The sequence below is a fragment of the Oncorhynchus clarkii genome, chromosome 5 (assembly GCF_045791955.1).
Source record: "Oncorhynchus clarkii lewisi isolate Uvic-CL-2024 chromosome 5, UVic_Ocla_1.0, whole genome shotgun sequence".
In the NCBI taxonomy this organism is placed as follows: domain Eukaryota; kingdom Metazoa; phylum Chordata; class Actinopteri; order Salmoniformes; family Salmonidae; genus Oncorhynchus; species Oncorhynchus clarkii.
Window position 1 is genome coordinate 18904999 of NC_092151.1, and position 18217 is coordinate 18923215.

Genomic DNA, 18217 nt, shown 5'->3' on the forward strand with positions numbered 1-18217 from the left:
ATACTCCTAGACATTGTGCCATGATCAGTAACCAGGGGAGGAGAGGGCTAACAGCTGACGTCATCCGCAGCGAATCAAACTCCCCGGAAGCTGATTAGCGGGAGATTGATGAATCCCCTAAATGTTTTGGTGTAGGCCTAATTTTCTATAATCAAATTTTGTGCCCCTCTCATCTTGGTAAGTGCCATGACTATTTTATATGTTTGAAGATTTGTTAATGCTGGTGTAGGCCTATTGATATTGGCCTACCAATGTTTTAGAAATGATATAAGTGTAATATCTTAATTGTACTATTTTCTCTCTCTTTTTCTTTGTCTCTCTCCATCTCCCTCTCTTTCTCTCTCTGTGTGTGTGTGTCATGGCAGTCTTATGTAGAATCTTTTATCATCTCAGGTATGATCCATTGGTTCTGCCTCAAGTACTGTGCTTGTCTCTGTCTGCGCTGTCACTGCCCTGATACTGGCTGCTGTCACAGAACCTGTCATTCCCACAAATACCAGGATGATGAGTCGGTAAACTAAGCTCTCCTCTATCAGCACCTTCTGCCCTTTACTTTCATTTCTGTGCAAGTTTACTACTGAATTGATAAGTGATATGTCACATACAGTACCCGTCGAAAGTTTGGACACACCTACTCATTCAAGGGGTTTCTTTATTTTTAATATTTTCTACATTGTAGAATAATAGTGAAGACATCAAAACTATGAAATAACACATATGGAATCATGTAGTACCAAAAAAAGTGTTTAACAACTCAAAATATATTTCAGATTTTAGGTTCTTGAAAGTAGCCACCCTTTGCCTTGATGACAGCTTTTCACACTCTTGGCATTCTCTCAACCAGCTTCCCACCATATGCTGAGCACTTGTTGTCTGCTTTTTCTTCACTCTGCGCATCAACTCGTCCCAAACCATCTTAATTGGGTTGAGGTTCAGTGATTGTGGAGGCCAGGTCATCTGATGCAGCACCATCACTTTCCTTCTTGGTCAAATAGCCCTTACACAGCATGGAGGTGTGTTATAGGTCATTGTCCTGTTGAAAAACAAATTACAGTGCCTTGCGAAAGTATTCGGCCCCCTTGAACTTTGCGACCTTTTGCCACATTTCAGGCTTCAAACATAAAGATATAAAACTGTATTTTTTTGTGAAGAATCAACAACAAGTGGGACACAATCATGAAGTGGAACGTCATTTATTGGATATTTCAAACTTTTTTAACAAATCAAAAACGGAAAAATTGGGCGTGCAAAATTATTCAGCCCCCTTAAGTTAATACTTTGTAGCGCCACCTTTTGCTGCGATTACAGCTGTAAGTCGCTTGGGGTATGTCTCTATCAGTTTTGCACATCGAGAGACTGAAATTTTTTCCCATTCCTCCTTGCAAAACAGCTCAAGCTCAGTGAGGTTGGATGGAGAGCATTTGTGAACAGCAGTTTTCAGTTCTTTCCACAGATTCTCGATTGGATTCAGGTCTGGACTTTGACTTGGCCATTCTAACACCTGGATATGTTTATTTTTGAACCATTCCATTGTAGATTTTGCTTTATGTTTTGGATCATTGTCTTGTTGGAAGACAAATCTCCGTCCCAGTCTCAGGTCTTTTGCAGGCTCCATCAGGTTTTCTTCCAGAATGGTCCTGTATTTGGCTCCATCCATCTTCCCATCAATTTTAACCATCTTCCCTGTCCCTGCTGAAGAAAAGCAGGCCCAAACCATGATGCTGCCACCACCATGTTTGACAGTGGGGATGGTGTGTTCAGGGTGATGAGCTGTGTTGCTTTTATGCCAAACATAACGTTTTGCATTGTTGCCAAAAAGTTCAATTTTGGTTTCATCTGACCAGAGCACCTTCTTCCACATGTTTGGTGTGTCTCCCAGGTGGCTTGTGGCAAACTTTAAACGACACTTTTTATGGATATCTTTAAGAAATGGCTTTCTTCTTGCCACTCTTCCATAAAGGCCAGATTTGTGCAATATACGACTGATTGTTGTCCTATGGACAGAGTCTCCCACCTCAGCTGTAGATCTCTGCAGTTCATCCAGAGTGATCATGGGCCTCTTGGCTGCATCTCTGATCAGTCTTCTCCTTGTATGAGCTGAAAGTTTAGAGGGACGGCCAGGTCTTGGTAGATTTGCAGTGGTCTGATACTCCTTCCATTTCAATATTATCGCTTGCACAGTGCTCCTTGGGATGTTTAAAGCTTGGGAAATCTTTTTGTATCCAAATCCGGCTTTAAACTTCTTCACAACAGTATCTCGGACCTGCCTGGTGTGTTCCTTGTTCTTCATGATGCTCTCTGCGCTTTTAACGGACCTCTGAGACTATCACAGTGCAGGTGCATTTATACGGAGACTTGATTACACACAGGTGGATTGTATTTATCATCATTAGTCATTTAGGTCAACATTGGATCATTCAGAGATCCTCACTGAACTTCTGGAGAGAGTTTGCTGCACTGAAAGTAAAGGGGCTGAATAATTTTGCACGCCCAATTTTTCAGTTTTTGATTTGTTAAAAAAGTTTGAAATATCCAATAAATGTCGTTCCACTTCATGATTGTGTCCCACTTGTTGTTGATTCTTCACAAAAAAATACAGTTATATATCTTTATGTTTGAAGCCTGAAATGTGGCAAAAGGTCGCAAAGTTCAAGGGGGCCGAATACTTTCGCAAGGCACTGTATATACCCACTGTCACACCCTGACCATAGTTTACTTTGTATGTTTCTATGTTTTGGTTGGTCAGGGTGTGATCTGAGTGGGCATTCTATGTTACATGTCTAGTTTGTCTAGTTCTATGTTCGGCCTGATATGGTTCTCAATCAGAGGCAGGTGTTCGTCATTGTCTCTGATTGGGAACCATATTTAGGTAGCCTGGGTTTCACTGTGTGTTTGTGGGTGATTGTTCCTGTCTATGTGTTTTCACCAGATAGGCTGTTTAGGTTTTCGTTACGTTCATTACGTTCTTTATTTTTGTAGTGTTTGTATTGATTCGTGTTTTACGTTTTGTTTATTAAAACATGGATCGAAATCTACACGCTGCATTTTGGTCCGACTCTCCTTCTCATACAGAAAACCGTTACAGAATCACCCACCACCAACGGACCAAGCAGCGTGTCAACAGGCAGCAACAGCAGCGAAAAGAGGAGATACATAGTAAGGATTTCTGGACATGGGAGGAAATCCTCGACGGGAGAGGACCCTGGGCTAAACCAGGGGAGTGTAGCCGCACCAAGGTGCAGCAGGAGAAGGAACAGAGGCAGCAGCAGCAGGAGCAGCTGCAGTGGGAGAGGCTGCACCACCTGGAGAAATGGACATGGGAGGAGGAACTGGACGGTAAAGGACCCTGGGCTCAGCCTGGTGAATATCGCCGCCCCAAGGAAGAACTGGAGGCGGCGAAAGCTGAGAGGCGCAGATATGAGGAGGCAGCACGACGTAGCGGATGGAAGCCTGAGAGGCAGCCCCAAAAATTTCTTGGGGGGGGGCTAACAGGGAGTATGGCTACGCCAGGTAGGAGACCTGGGCAGACTCCCTGTGCTTACCGGGGGGCTAGAGAGACCGGACAGGCACCGTGTTATGCAGTGGTGCGCACGGTGTCTCCAGTGCGGGTGCATAGCCCGGTGCGGTATATTCCAGCTCCGCGTGTCGGCCGGGCTAGATTGAGCGTCGAGCCTAATGCCATGAAGCTGGCTCTACGCAGCTGGTCCCCAGTGCGTCTCCTTGGGCCGGCTTACATGGCACCAGCCTTGCGCTCGGTGTCTCCGGTTCGCCTGCATAGCCCAGTGCGGGCTATTCCACCTCGCCGCACTGGCAGGGCGACCGTGAGCATTCAACCAGGTAAGGTTGGGCAGGCTCGGTGCTCAAGAGCTCCAGTGCGCCTGCACGGTCCGGTTTTTCCAGTACCACCTCCACACCCCAGCCCTCCGGTAGCAGCTCCCCGCACCAGGCTTCCTGTGCGTGTCCTCGGCCCAGTACCACCAGTGCCAGCACCACGCATCAGGCCTACAGTGCGCCTCGCCTGTCCAGCGCTGCCAGAGCCTTCCTCCTCTTCAGCGCTGTCGGAGTCTCCCGCCTGTTTAGCGCTGTTAGAGCCTTCCTTCTCTACAGCGCTGCCGGAGTCTCCCGCCTGTTCAGAACTGCCAGTTTGCAAGGAGCTGCCAGTTTGCAAGGAGCTGCCAGTTTGCAAGGAGCTGCCAGTTTGCAAGGAGCTGCCAGTCTGCAAGGAGCTGCCAGTTTGCATTGAGCTGCCAGTCTGCATAGAGCTGCCAGTCTGCATAGAGCTGCCAGTCTGCATAGAGCTGCCAGTCTGCAAGGAGCTGTCAGTCTGCAGGGAGCTGCCAGTCTGCAAGGAGCCGCCAGAGCTGCCAGTCTGCAGGATGCCGCCAAAGCTGCCAGTTTGCAAGGAGCCGCCAGAGCTGCCAGTCTGCAAGGAGCCGCCAGAGCTGCCAGTTAGCATGGAGCAGCCAGAGCCGCCAGTCAGCATGGAGCAGCCAGGGCCGCCAGTCAGCATGGAGCAGCCAGGGCCGCCAGTCAGCATGGAGCAGCCAGGGCCGCCAGTCAGCATGGAGCAGCCAGGGCCGCCAGTCAGCATGGAGCAGCCAGAGCAGCCAGTCAGCATGGAGCAGCCAGTCAGCATGGAGCAGCCAGAGCTGCCAGTCAGCATGGAGCAGCCAGAGCTGCCAGTCAGCATGGAGCAGCCAGAGCTGTCAGTCAGCATGGAGCAGCCAGAGCTGCCAGTCAGCATGGGGCAGCCAATCAGCATGGAGCAGCCAGAGCTGCCAGTCAACCAGACTCTTCCAGATCTGCCAGTCGACCAGACTCTTCCAGATCTGCCAGTCGACCAGACTCTTCCAGATCTGCCAGTCGACCAGACTCTTCCAGATCTGCCAGTCGACCAGACTCTTCCAGATCTGCCAGTCGACCAGACTCTTCTAGATCTGCCAGTCGACCAGACTCTTCCAGATTCTCCAGTCAGCCAGGATCTGCTAGATCCAACTACCTGCCTGGGCTTCCTCTCAGTGCTGAGCTTCCTCTCAGTGCTGAGCTTCCTCTCAGTGCTGAGCTTCCTCTCAGTGCTGAGCTACCCATCAGTCCCGAGCTACCTCTGTCCCGAGCTGCCCCTCTGTCCCGAGCGGTCATTAAGGAGGGTAACCTATCTAGGGACGCTAAGGAGGTGGACTAAAACTATTATAGAGTGGGGTCCACGTCCAGCGCCAGAGCCGCCACCGCGGACAGATGCCCACCCAGACCCTCCCCTATAGGTTCAGGTTTTGCGGCCGGAGTCCGCACCTTGGGGGGGGGGGTACTGTCACACCCTGACCATAGTTTACTTTGTATGTTTCTATGTTTTGGTTGGTCAGGGTGTGATCTGAGTGGGCATTCTATGTTACATGTCTAGTTTGTCTAGTTCTATGTTCGGCCTGATATGGTTCTCAATCAGAGGCAGGTGTTCGTCATTGTCTCTGATTGGGAACCATATTTAGGTAGCCTGGGTTTCACTGTGTGTTTGTGGGTGATTGTTCCTGTCTATGTGTTTTCACCAGATAGGCTGTTTAGGTTTTCGTTACGTTCATTACGTTCTTTATTTTTGTAGTGTTTGTATTGATTCGTGTTTTACGTTTTGTTTATTAAAACATGGATCGAAATCTACACGCTGCATTTTGGTCCGACTCTCCTTCTCATACAGAAAACCGTTACACCCACTAAGCCCAAACCAGATGGGATGGCGTATTGCTGCAGAATGCTGTGGTAGCCATACTGGTTAAGTGTGCCTTGAATTCAAAATAAATCACTGACAGTGTCACCAGCAAAGCACCATCACACCTCCACCTCCATGCTTCACGGTGGGAACCACACATGCGGAGATCATCCTACAACCTACAAAGACACGGCGGTTGGTACCAAAAATCTCAAATTTGGACTCATTAGACCAAAGGACAAAGTTCCACTGGTCTAATGTCCATTGGTCTTGTTTCTTGGCCCATACAAGTCTCTTATTATTATTTGTGTCCTTTAGTAGTGGTTTCTTTGCAGCAATTCAACCATGAAGGCCTGATTCACGCAGTCTCCTCTGAACAGTTGATGTTGAGATGTGTGTTACTTGAACTCTGTAAAGCAGTTATTTGGGCTGCAATAGTAGGTGCAGTTAACTCTAATGAACTTATCCTCTGCAGCAGAGGTAACTCTGGGTCTTCCTTTCTTGTGGTGTCCTCATGAGAGCCAGTTTCATTTTCATTTATTGAACGTTAATTTAACCAGGTAATACCCATTGAGGTTAAAAACCTATTTGCGAGGGCGACCTGGCAAGAAGGCAAAACTGGGAAATAGCAGCGTGTACATAAAATATGTTCATCATAGCGCTTGATGGTTTTTGCGGCTTTACTTGAAGAAACTTTCAAAGTTCTTGACGTTTTCCATGACTGACCTTCATGTCTTAAAGTAACGATGGACTGTCATTTGCCATTGCTTATTTGAGCTGTTCTTGCCATAATATGGACTTTTACCAAATAGGGCTGTCTTCTGTATATACCACCCCTACCATATCACAGCACAACTGATTGTCTTAAATGCATTAAGAAGGAAATAATTTCTACAAATGAACTTTTAACAAGGCACACTGTTAATTGAAATGCATTCCAGGTGACTACATCATGAAGCTGGTTGAGAGAAGGCCAAGAGTGTACAAAGCTGTCATCAAGACAAAGGGTGGCTACTTTGACTCTCAAATATAAAATATATTTTGATTTGTTTAACACTTTTTGGTTACTACATATGTTATTTCATCGCTTTGATGACTTCACTTCACATTCTACAATGTAGAAAATAGTACAAATAAAGAAAAACCCTTGAATGAGTACAGTAGGTGTGTCCATACTTTTGACTGGTACTGTATATATATACACACAGATAATAACATGGCTACACTAGTGTTCCCTTAATGTAATTATCCAGCTTCCCTCATACATCACGATAAACAGATCTGTTCTTCTTTATTAGGACAGAAACCAGTTTGTTGATTTTGTCACGGAAAACAAAAAGCTTTTGACATTAAAATAATATTGAAACGGCAAGGACATGAAAGCCAGACAGCTTTTGGGAATGAAAAGAGACAAAGGCCTAGATTCAATCAGATTGAGCTTTAACCAGCGTTGGTTGTGTTTTGGCGGTGTTGGGTGTGCATGAATTGCCTATCGTGAGCTGCTGCTCCTGTGAGTCACAAACCACTACGTTCTTTGTTATCCCTACCATGTTAGAAGCTCAAAACAGCACTAGAAAGTGTAGGCTCTATTCATGTTTGAAATAATGACTCTCAAATATCAAACCATTGATGTTCGGCTAATGCATGTGTTGCACATGGGGATGTGTAAAACGTACTCCTCACCCTGAAGTGTCCCCACTTGCGCCAGCGACTAGCTAGCCTTTTGCAAGGCGCCGACTGTTAAGACGCTTCAGGAGGGTGGTCACGTGCTAGCAAAGCAGAGGTCCTGAGTTTGAGCCTCAGTGTGAGCCGAATCAGGAGGAAGTGGTACTCACTAAGCATGCAGCGTGACGTTCTTTACAGTGGTTGCCGTTACCCGGATCTACAGTTGCGCTGGGGTGAGGGGTGAATGCAGCACATGGAGATGTATGAAATGTACTCCTCAGCTTTAAGTATTCTGTTGCGTTGCTTCATTAGCTAGCTTTTGAGGTGAGACAATCGTCTAAGACACTTGAGGGAGGACGGTTTCGTGTGCTAGTAACGCTACTTCATTCATTTCTAACACGCACTCTAATACTTGTAAATACAGGCCCAGGGCTGGGCATGGTCATGTTGTCTTAAGACAAAATTTCCCAAACTCGGTCCTTGGAACCCCAAGTATTGCATGTTTTGTTTTTTGCCCGAACACTACACAGCTTATTCAAATGATCAAAGCTTGGTGATTAGTTGATTATTTGAATCAGCTGTGTAGTGCTAGGGCAAAAACCAAAACGTGCACACCTTGGGGGTCCCAAGGACAGAGTTTGGGAAATGTTGTCTTAAGGCCACTGGGATGACAGAGCACATCAAACATTCATCACCCACAGCTGGGAAAGTATGAACACATTAAATATGCAGTAGTCTGTCACTGTCAGTCTCCTTCCCCCATAGTCTCCTGGTCTCCCAGAGACAGACAGGAGGAGAAGGGATGGAGATTGGCAGTGTGTGTGTGTGTGTGTGTGTGTGTGTGTGAGAGAGAGAGAGAGAGAGAGAGAGAGAGAGAGAGAGAGAGTGTGTTGAGATGGGAGGTGGGTGGTGGGTGGGTGGCAGGCCAGGACTTTAATAAGTAAACTGTAGTCTTAAGACAAGGGCCTGGGAGGGAGCAAGTCAATTGTTCTGCTGTAATTCAGAAAGATAGTTGGCTGCCCATGGGAAAAAAATCCCATGATGAGTTGGGAAGCGTCCATCATATACTATAGGTAAGCATACCTTTATCAGTGAATCAAAGGGCAGATCTTTGGGGAATTCCTTGTCTCGCTGCACCCCCTTATTGCCTCAGTTACACAGGGAGAGTGCTGTGCACTGCAGAAGTAGGATCTATGCAGAGCAGCATGCATGCATCTTCCAGTACCTTACCTTCCTGTGTGCTGTACATTTCTCCAGTGTCTACTGTACTTTGAATGACATATCTGACATTAGAGTGGTCGTTTCCATGGTTTGTTGGCGGGATGGCGGCCATCTGCCCTGCGTCAGCATGGGGTCAGAGATTAAGACTTCATCTCACACTGCAGGACCATTAGAGAGAGAGGAGGGTTTGTGGGTAGTAGTGATCTCTGAGCTATCTAAGTGCTGATGTTCAGTGATGGAAAAGAGAGAAGAACTGAACAGTATCCCCTGTGATTAATGTTGAGTAGGATATGAGTCTGTTACATAAGGTTCAGGCAAGACACAGTAGGCCAGTAAGTATACTCATGTAAGATAGTCTACTATACAGTATATACAATATTCACATAGATTGCATTTGGATTACTGATACAATGTTATTTGGGTTGTTAATTGGATCGGTTCTGACATTTCTAGATTTTCTATTATTATTTGTGTACTTGTTTGAGCTGTATTGTATGCGCCAAAATTAAATTAATTTATACTAAGATCCGCAAGTGGATCTTCCAGAAAGACAATAACCCCAAGCACACATCAAAATCCACAAATAATTTGGTTAATTGGCAGCAAAAACAACATTATGCAATGACCATCTCAGTCTCCGGACTTTCACCTAATTTAAAACCTGTGGTTTGAATTGAAGAGGGCAGTCCATAAGTGCAGAAAAGGATATCAAGGATCTGGAAAGATTCTCTATGGAGGAATGGTCTAATGCTTTGAACACACCGACTCCGTCATTGCGTTTTGATACACCAGAAGTACATTCATTTCCAATGGAACGCTGCGTTTGCTTTGCAGCATTGCGTTGCAGGGGCAGTTGCAGTGTGTTCTGTGTGGTGCATACGTTGGATTTATCGAATGTATGCATCAAATTGTATGCGTAAACTTGACAGAAAGGAGCAAAATGCGAATGTTGAATTTTTGCTGCACACATATCCAGTAAAAAAATGTGGGACAACATAATAAAAACAGTTTGACTGGAGAATTTCTTTACGTTTTTATTCATTTATTTGCCAAGTATATTATTTATTCGATGACATCCACAAATTAATTGTAAGAGCCTATAATATAATTTCCCTAAAAAATGCAGAGCCGAAATGCAATAATAAATAGTCAAGATAGCAGAGTAGGCTCTTTCAACAATGAGACCAACGTTGAGGAAGGTGGTCTTCATCGTGCTGTTGGACCGGGACCAGCCCCACCGAGAGCGCAGGTCTGTGTGGGTCCTGAGATGGTTAAAGTCCCGAAAGCAGGCAAGGGAGTTCCACCGTCTAATTCAAGAGCTTTGACTGTGTGGAGAGGAATTCTGAAGTTACTTTCGTCTGGACCTAAAAGCGAGTTCGATCACCTGCAACAGATGGTTGGAGCCAGGATCGCCCGGATGGATACCAACTACCGGGAGTCCATCAGCCCAGTTGAACGCCTGGCGATTTGTCTCTGGTAAGCTAAATTCTAGTTCATTTTTAAAGCCTTTGATACCATAATTGATTGATATTTGATACATTGTTTTGATGTGCAACCTAGCTATCTAAAGGGCTCTCTAGTTAATAGTCCTTAATTGACATCAGATGTACTTTTACAGAATGTTGGTTTATAATCCTTTTTTAATTATGCAATGTTAACAAATGAAAAGAAAGTTGAGGTGCATTCATCCCTGATGAAGGTAGACTAGTCTTCTCCAGGACCCATTGTTGTTCAATATAGTTACAGTCATTCATTACATTCTTATTGGACTCACATACACTCTTAGTGAAAAAGGTTCCATCATTCTGCTTTCCCCATAGGAAAACCCTTTTTGGTTCCAGGTATAACCATTTGTGGAAAAGGTTATACATGGAACCCAATAGTGTTCTACTTGGAACCAAAAGGGTTCTACCTGGAACTAAAAAGGGTACAACCTGGAACCAAAAATGGTTCTTCAAAGGGTTCTCCTATGGGGACAGCCAGAGAACCCTTTTAATTAGATAGTACCATTGTCACGGTCTTCCTCCTCTTCATCTGAAGAGGAGAGGCGAGAAGGATCAGAGGACCAAAATGCGGCGTGGTATGTGTTCATAGTGAATTTTAATTAAGATAACACTGAACACTGCAACACTATACAAAAACAATAAACCAATGACGACCGTGAAGCTACAAATGAGACCTGTGCTGACACAAGCCACTAACATAGACAATCACCCACAAACAAACAGTGCAACCCAGGCTACCTAAGTATGATTCTCAATCAGAGACAACTAATGACACCTGCTTCTGATTGAGAACCATACTAGGCCGAAACATAGAAATCCCAAATCATAGAAAATCAAACATAGACTGCCCACCCAACTCACGCCCTGACCATACTAAATAAATACAAAACAAAGGAAATAAAGGTCAGAACGTGACAACCATTCTTTCTAAGAGTAGAGTTGGCCTGGGCTACAGTTTATTGATATAATCATAGACTGAATTGTACTGTTTCAAGGCATTGTTAATGATGGTTGATGAGTATTACAATATAATTAGTAGAGCATAATAAACAGTAATGTGGTAGCTATATGAGTACATATAATATGTGGGTGGAATTCAAGTTACACACAATATTGATAATTATTTTGATTTATATTTCAGATTCTTGGCGATAGGGGACTCTTACAGGACCATCGGATTCAGCTTCCGAGTTAGATGGTCCACGGTGGCAGGCATTGTCCCCTCTGTGGAACAAGCCATTTGGGACTGTCTGGTTGTTGAATACATTCCTGTCCCCAAGGAGGAAGACTGGAGGGCCATCGCTGCCGAGTTCCTGGAGAGGTGGAATTTCTCCAACTGTCTTGGCTCCATTGACGGGAAACATGTAGTAATCCAGGCTCCACCGTGCTCAGGTTCGCAATTCTACAACTACAAGAGTACATATTCAGTTGTACTCTTGGCGTGATGCCATCTACTGTTTCCGTGTTGTCGATGTTGGTGCTTACCGCAAGGGAAGTGATGGTGGGACCCTCCGGGACTCTGCCTTCGGCCAGGCACTTCAGGATGGCACCCTGGAGATTCCACCACCTGCCTCGCTCCCTGGGGCTGAAGACCTGGGACCTGTTCCCCACGTCTTCGTCAGCGACCAGGCCTTCCCTTTAAGACCCAACCTCATGAGGCCCTACGCTGGACGCCTGCTGCCATTGCCAAAGCCTGTAAGGATCTTTAACAAACGACTGTCCAGGGCAAGGTTAGTTGTTGAATGCGCCTTTGGGATTCTGGCAGCCCGGTGGAGAATGTATCGGAGAGTGCTTGGTCTCAGCCCCTCAAATGTCGATGCCTGCGTGAAGGCCACATGTGTTCTCCACAACTACCTGCAGAGGTCATTCCAGGAGCCACTCCAGATGGAGATGGACACGCCAAATGGTCACCTACCTGATGTCACCAGGGCAGGTGCCAACCACGCCCCCAGACAGGCACTCCAGGTGAGGGAGAAGCTGACCACCTACTTCTCATTGCCAGCAGGTGAAGTCCCATGGCCACATGCCGTGGAGTGAAACAGCTCTTTTAAGAGCCCCCTAAAAACAAAGGTTATTTTAAGAACCATCCACCTTTGTCAATAAAATTGCATTTTTCCCCCATATTACTTTATGTATCATTGTCTCTCTTCATTTGGACGTTATATTTAAGTGAAATTTGGGAGTAAAGACCACACCTTAACCCCTTCCCTCTCCCATTAACGTCAGTATTATACACACCTGGCATGGTACATCAGGTGAGCGGGAGTGTCACGTTCTGACCTTTATTTCCGTTGTTTTGTCATTATTTTGTATGGTCAGGGCGTGAGTTGGGGTGGGCAGTCTATGTTTGTTTTTCTATGATTTGGGGATTTCTATGTTTCGGCCTAGTATGGTTCTCAATCTGAGGCAGGTGTCATTAGTTGTCTCTAATTGAGAATCATACTTAGGTAGCCTGGGTTTCACTGTTTGTTTGTGGGTGTTTGTTTCCGTGTCTGTGTTTTTCACCACACGGTACTGTTTTGGGTTTCGTTCGTTCCACGTTTATTGTTTTTGTGTTGTGTTCATGTTAAGTATTTCTTATTAAAAGAACCATGGACACTTACCACGCCGCATATTGGTCCTCTGATCCTTCTCGCCTCTCCTCTTCAGATGAAGAGGAGGAAATCCCTTACAGAAACACCCACCAACCAAGGACCAAGCGGCGTGGTAATAGACAGCGACGACAGCAGCAGCAACAACAGCCGCCAGCATCACAGGACTCCTGGACATGGGAGGAGATTTTGAACAGAGAAGGACCCTGGGCACAGGCTGGGGAATATCGCCGCCCCAAAGCAGAGCTGGAGGCAGCGAAAGCTGAGCGGCGGCGATATGAGGAGGCAGCACGGCACCGCGACAGGTACGAGAGGCACACGAGGTGTGGGGCTAAGCCAGGTAGCAGACCTGAGCTCACTCCTCGTGCTTATTATAAGCAGCGCGTTACTGGTCAGGCACCGTGTTATGCGGTTAAGTGCACGGTGTCGCCAGTACGTGCCCATAGCCCAGTGCGCTATAGGGCAGCCCCCAGAGAGTGTCATGCGAGTGTGGGCATCCGGCCAGGGCGTATGGTGCCTACTCAGCGTGTCTGGTTGTCGGTACGTCGTTTCGGTCCAGGGTATCCTGCGCGGGCTCTGCGTGCTGTGCTGGGAGGGTGTAGTGCATCCTATGCCTGCGCTCCGCTCGTGCCGGGCACATGTGGGAGAGGAGCTTAAGGGAGAGGTGCGCGTAGTAGGCACTAGGATCTCCCGTGCTTACCCACAGCCTGGTTCAACCTGTGCCTGCAATCTGGAGGGTCCGTGCTAGAGTAGTTATCCAGCCTGGGGGAGTGGTGCCAAGGCTGCGCTCCAGTGCTCCCCCACAGCCCGGTCCTTCAGGTGCCTCCTCCTAACATCAAGCCTCCTGGAGGTCTCCCCAGCCTGGTGGGTCCTGTGGCAGCCCCACGCACCAGGCTGTACTGTCACGTTCTGACCTTTATTTCCGTTGTTTTGTCATTATTTAGTATGGTCAGGGCGTGAGTTGGGGTGGGCAGTCTATGTTTGTTTTTCTATGATTTGGGGATTTCTATGTTTCGGCCTAGTATGGCTCTCAATCAGAGGCAGGTGTCATTAGTTGTCTCTGATTGAGAATCATACTTAGGTAGCCTGGGTTTCACTGTTTGTTTGTTTCCGTGTCTGTGTTTTTCACCACACGGTACTGTTTTGGGTTTCGTTCGTTCCACGTTTATTGTTTTTGTATTCAGTTGTGTTCATGTTAAGTATTTCTTATTAAAAGAACCATGGACACTTACCATGCTGCATATTGGTCCTCCGATCCTTCTCGACTCTCCTCTTCAGGCGAAGAGGAGGAAATCCCTTACAGGGAGCACTAATTAAGGTTATATGACATACAGTTAGTATGATAACAAAGGGTAACCTAGGGTCCATACAAATAGTACAGTTTACCACCATGTTCACTGGCCTGACAAAATACAGGTGGGAAAAAAACTAATTAGGAAGAGAATGTGTTTTTACTTTCATCTTGTCTTAGTCTGCAAAGGTGTAGGGAAGAAATAAACAGATTATGTCTAAATTATATTAATAATATTATATAATATTAATAAAAATATTATATTATTTATATATTAATAAACAAATGAAACAACTGACTATGAAAACAGTATAATTTAATAAGTATTCAAGTACAGGAAAGAACATAACAGGTATGTTGTTTAAAATAAAAAAATACAACTATTGAAAGAGGTGTGCGTGTAAAAATAAATGAATGTGTAATCTGTAAGAGAACAAGCCTAGACGTAGTAGGGGAACTTCAGACATGGCCATAAAGAGAGAGAGAGGGCAGGGCACTGGAGATCTGAGGGACAGAGAGGAGTGGAGGAGAGGTGTGTGTGTGTCTCTGTCTCTGAAAAAAGAAGATCATGTGTAGACAAAACACAGCTAAACAAACAAATGGCCCCTGGACGTCACGGACCAGTCGATGGAACATAACTTCACAAACAGTTTCAACATCCTGGTTTTCAAGTGGTTTTAAATGAATGAAATATATTCACCTTTAGTCTTGTAAGAGACCAACGAGCATCTGTGAATTCTCCGGTGTATGAGTTTCAATTATGTCAATTCAGAAATCTAGGTAACACTAATAATGAATGCTATCCTAAGACTTTATAAACAAATTACTTTATGAATTGACTGAATTTCAAGGGATCTGACGTGTGTGAAAAGAAAGGTACAATGAGGGAGGTCAAAACAACAACCAGACAACTCCTCTCCTCTTCCTGTCCTTCCTGAGAGCTGGTCGGCTAAAACTTATGACACTACCTGTGATACGGAGAGAAAAAAAACGTACCATTGAACTCAGCTTCGAAAAGCAGCTGATACATTTGAACCTTGACTGCTGCTTTTCTTTGCTGAGGCAGCCTCTTCAGTGTTGGCACCAGGCTCATGGCAAAGAGGGTCTCTTCATCATACTTCCTGTGTGCATCAGGTTGGGCTGCATCCCTCTTGACGGCTTGGAGGAGCCTCTGTTGAAATGAATTGAGTGGATCTGGGGGCTGGTACCTCCGATGACGCCTGGTGTGACGTTGTTCCTCTTCGTTTCTCTCTCTGTTTCTCTCCTCGTTTGTCTCCACGGCCACATCCTGTTCAACGGAGTCCTCAGTGGTCACTTCCGTGAGGTTCATAATTATCTCAGGTGGTCTCAGATTCAGAGTTGCTTCCTCCATTTCATCATCTTCCATGGCTGCACCGGTGGTGGTCATACTTGTGGATGATGTAGACTTTGTAGAGGGTCTCGCTGCACCGGTGGTGGTCATACTTGTGGATGATGTAGACTTTGTAGAGGGTTTCACTGCACCGGTGGAGGCGATGGTCGCACTTGTAGATGAAGTTAAGGGTCTTGATGCACCAGTGGCGACAACACTTGTGGATGAAGTAGTAGAGGGTCTGGCTGTAAAATTGCCACTCGTTGTCCTAGGCACAATAAATGGATCCAGAAAAGGAAGAATGTGGCAGAAGCTCCAAGGCTGCTGGCCTGAAGCTGCTGACCCAGACCTCTTATCTTTCTTTGCCCTTCTCTCGCTCTGACACCTGTCCCTGAGTCCTCTCCACTTCCTCCTACAGTCTTCTTCTACATAGACATGAACATGATAAGCCAAACCATTACCTAGCATAACTATAGTTATTAGATAGCTATCATGGACATGTCACCTACTGTACACATAGACACACACACATACACACATCTGACCAAATTATCAAGGGGTACAGTAGTATCTACCATTTCTATTACTATTTACCTGACATACACACTCACGCTCTTTCAAACATGATTATTTGGGAAAGTTATCAGGGGTATTAACTAACATCACTTATACTGTATGACTATTTCACTCACTCACTCACTCACACACACACACACACACACACACACACACACTCATTGTCTAGGTCAGCTAACTAGCCACATCTAGCACAAGCTCACTACTAAACTGAACTGACAATCCTACTATTGTGGACACTTGTCTCCAAGCAGCATTTTTTGTGTTTATATCCCTGTAGCTGTCAGCAGTTGTGTCAAAAAGACACGGTTTTGAGGATACTGCGAAATGATTCTCTTCTCCATGTGTCCAACCGCATGCGACCATCTGCAAAAGATTCCTGCATCAGTATAGTTGCCCAGCTGTGCAAAATATTATGCAGCAGTGATGCAATGACGTAGTCGGTGTGTTCGAAGCATTTATGCAAGTCAACAATTCTTAATCTTCTGAGATCTCTTTTGTTCGAGGCATGGTTCACATCAGGCAGTGCTTCTTGTGAATAGCAAACTCACATTTTGAGAGTGTTTTTTTATAGAGCAAGACAGCTCTAACCAACATCTTTAATCTCGTCTCATTGATTGGACTCCAGGTTAGCTAACTCCTGACTCCAGTTAGCTTTTGGAGAAGCCATTAGCCTAGGGGTTCACATACTTTTCCCAACCTACTCTGTGACTGTTTAAATTATGTATTCCATATAGATAAGAAAAATACAATAATTTGTGTGTTATTAGTTTAAGTATACTATGTTTGTCTATTGTTGTGACTTACATGAAGATCAGATCAAATTTGATGACCAATTTATGCAGAAATCCAGGTAATTCCAGGGTTCACATACTTTTTCTTGCCACTGTAGCTCACGTAGCACAAGGACTGTGCAGTGTAGAGGAGTAGATATACAGTGGGGTCTGAAATGATTCACACCCTTGATAAAGATGAGCAAAAAATACTGTATAAAATAAATCATTATATTGTACGCTCCAAAAAAGTACATCATTTTATACTATATATTTTTTTTCCACCTTCATTTAACCAGGTTGGCTAGTTGAGAATAAGTTCTCGTTTACAACTGCGACCTGGCCAAGAATAAAGCAAAGCAGTTTGACACATACAACAACACAGAGTTACAATTGTTAATACAATTGCTTAGAGAAAGTGATTTTGTTTATCAAGTTAAGACAAATTCTCAAAAAGGTAGGGGTCAAAGTTCTCAATGCCATTCAATACATCACCTTGCAAGGACGACAGCACAGAGCCTTTTTCTCTTAATGTTTTATGAGATTGGAGAACACATTGGAAAGGGTCTTACACCTGGAAAGGGTTACAAAGTATCTCTACAAATGATCTATAAATGGAGAAAGATCAGCACTGTTGCTACTTTCCCTAGAAGTGGCCGTCCTGCAAAGATGACTGCAAGAGCACAGCGCAGAATGCTCAGTGAGGTTAAGAAGAATCCTAGAGTGTCAGATAAATACTTACAGAAATCTCTGGAACATGCTAACGTCTCTGTTGACGATTCTACGATACGTAAAACACTAAACAAGAATGGTGTTCATGGGAGGACACCACGGAAGAAGCGACTGCTGTCCAAAAAAACCATTGCTGCACGTCCAAATTTTGCAAAAGTGCACCTGGATGTTCCACAGCGCTAGTGGCATAGTGGCAAATATCCTGTGGACAGATGAAACTACAGTTGAGTTGTTTGGAGGGAACACACAACACTATGTGTGGAGAAAAAAAGGCACAGCACACCAACATCATAAACCTCATCCCAACTGTAAAGTATGGTGGAGGGAGCATCATGGTTTGGGGCTGCTTTGCTGCCTCAGGGCCTGGACAGTTTGCTGTCCAGGTACTGTCCAGGCACTGATGGAAAAATGAATTCCCAAGTTAATCAAGACATTTTGCAGGAGAATGTTAGGCTATCTGTCCGCCAATTGAAGCTCAACAGAAGTTGGGTGATGCAACAGGACAACGACCCAAAACACAGAAGTAAATCAACAACAGAATGGCTTCAACAGAAGACAATATGCCTTCTGAAGTGGCCCAGTCAGAGTCCTGACCTCAACCCGATTGAGATGCTGTGGCATGACCTCAAGAGAGCGGTTCACACCAGACATCCCAAGAATATTGCTGAACTGAACAGTTTTGTAAAGAGGAATGGTCCAAAATTCCTTCTGACAGTTGTGCAGGTCTGATCCGCAACTACAGAAAACGTTTGGTTGAGGTTATTGCTGCCAAAGGAGGGTCAACCAGTTATTAAATCCATGGGTTCACTTTTTC

At 45.2% G+C, this 18217-nt stretch overlaps 1 pseudogene; it reads left to right on the forward strand.

Moving 5' to 3' along the window:
- Nucleotides 1-9762: 9762 nt before the first annotated feature.
- Nucleotides 9763-12126, forward strand: LOC139409881 (uncharacterized; annotated as a pseudogene).
- Nucleotides 12127-18217: the final 6091 nt, after the last annotated feature.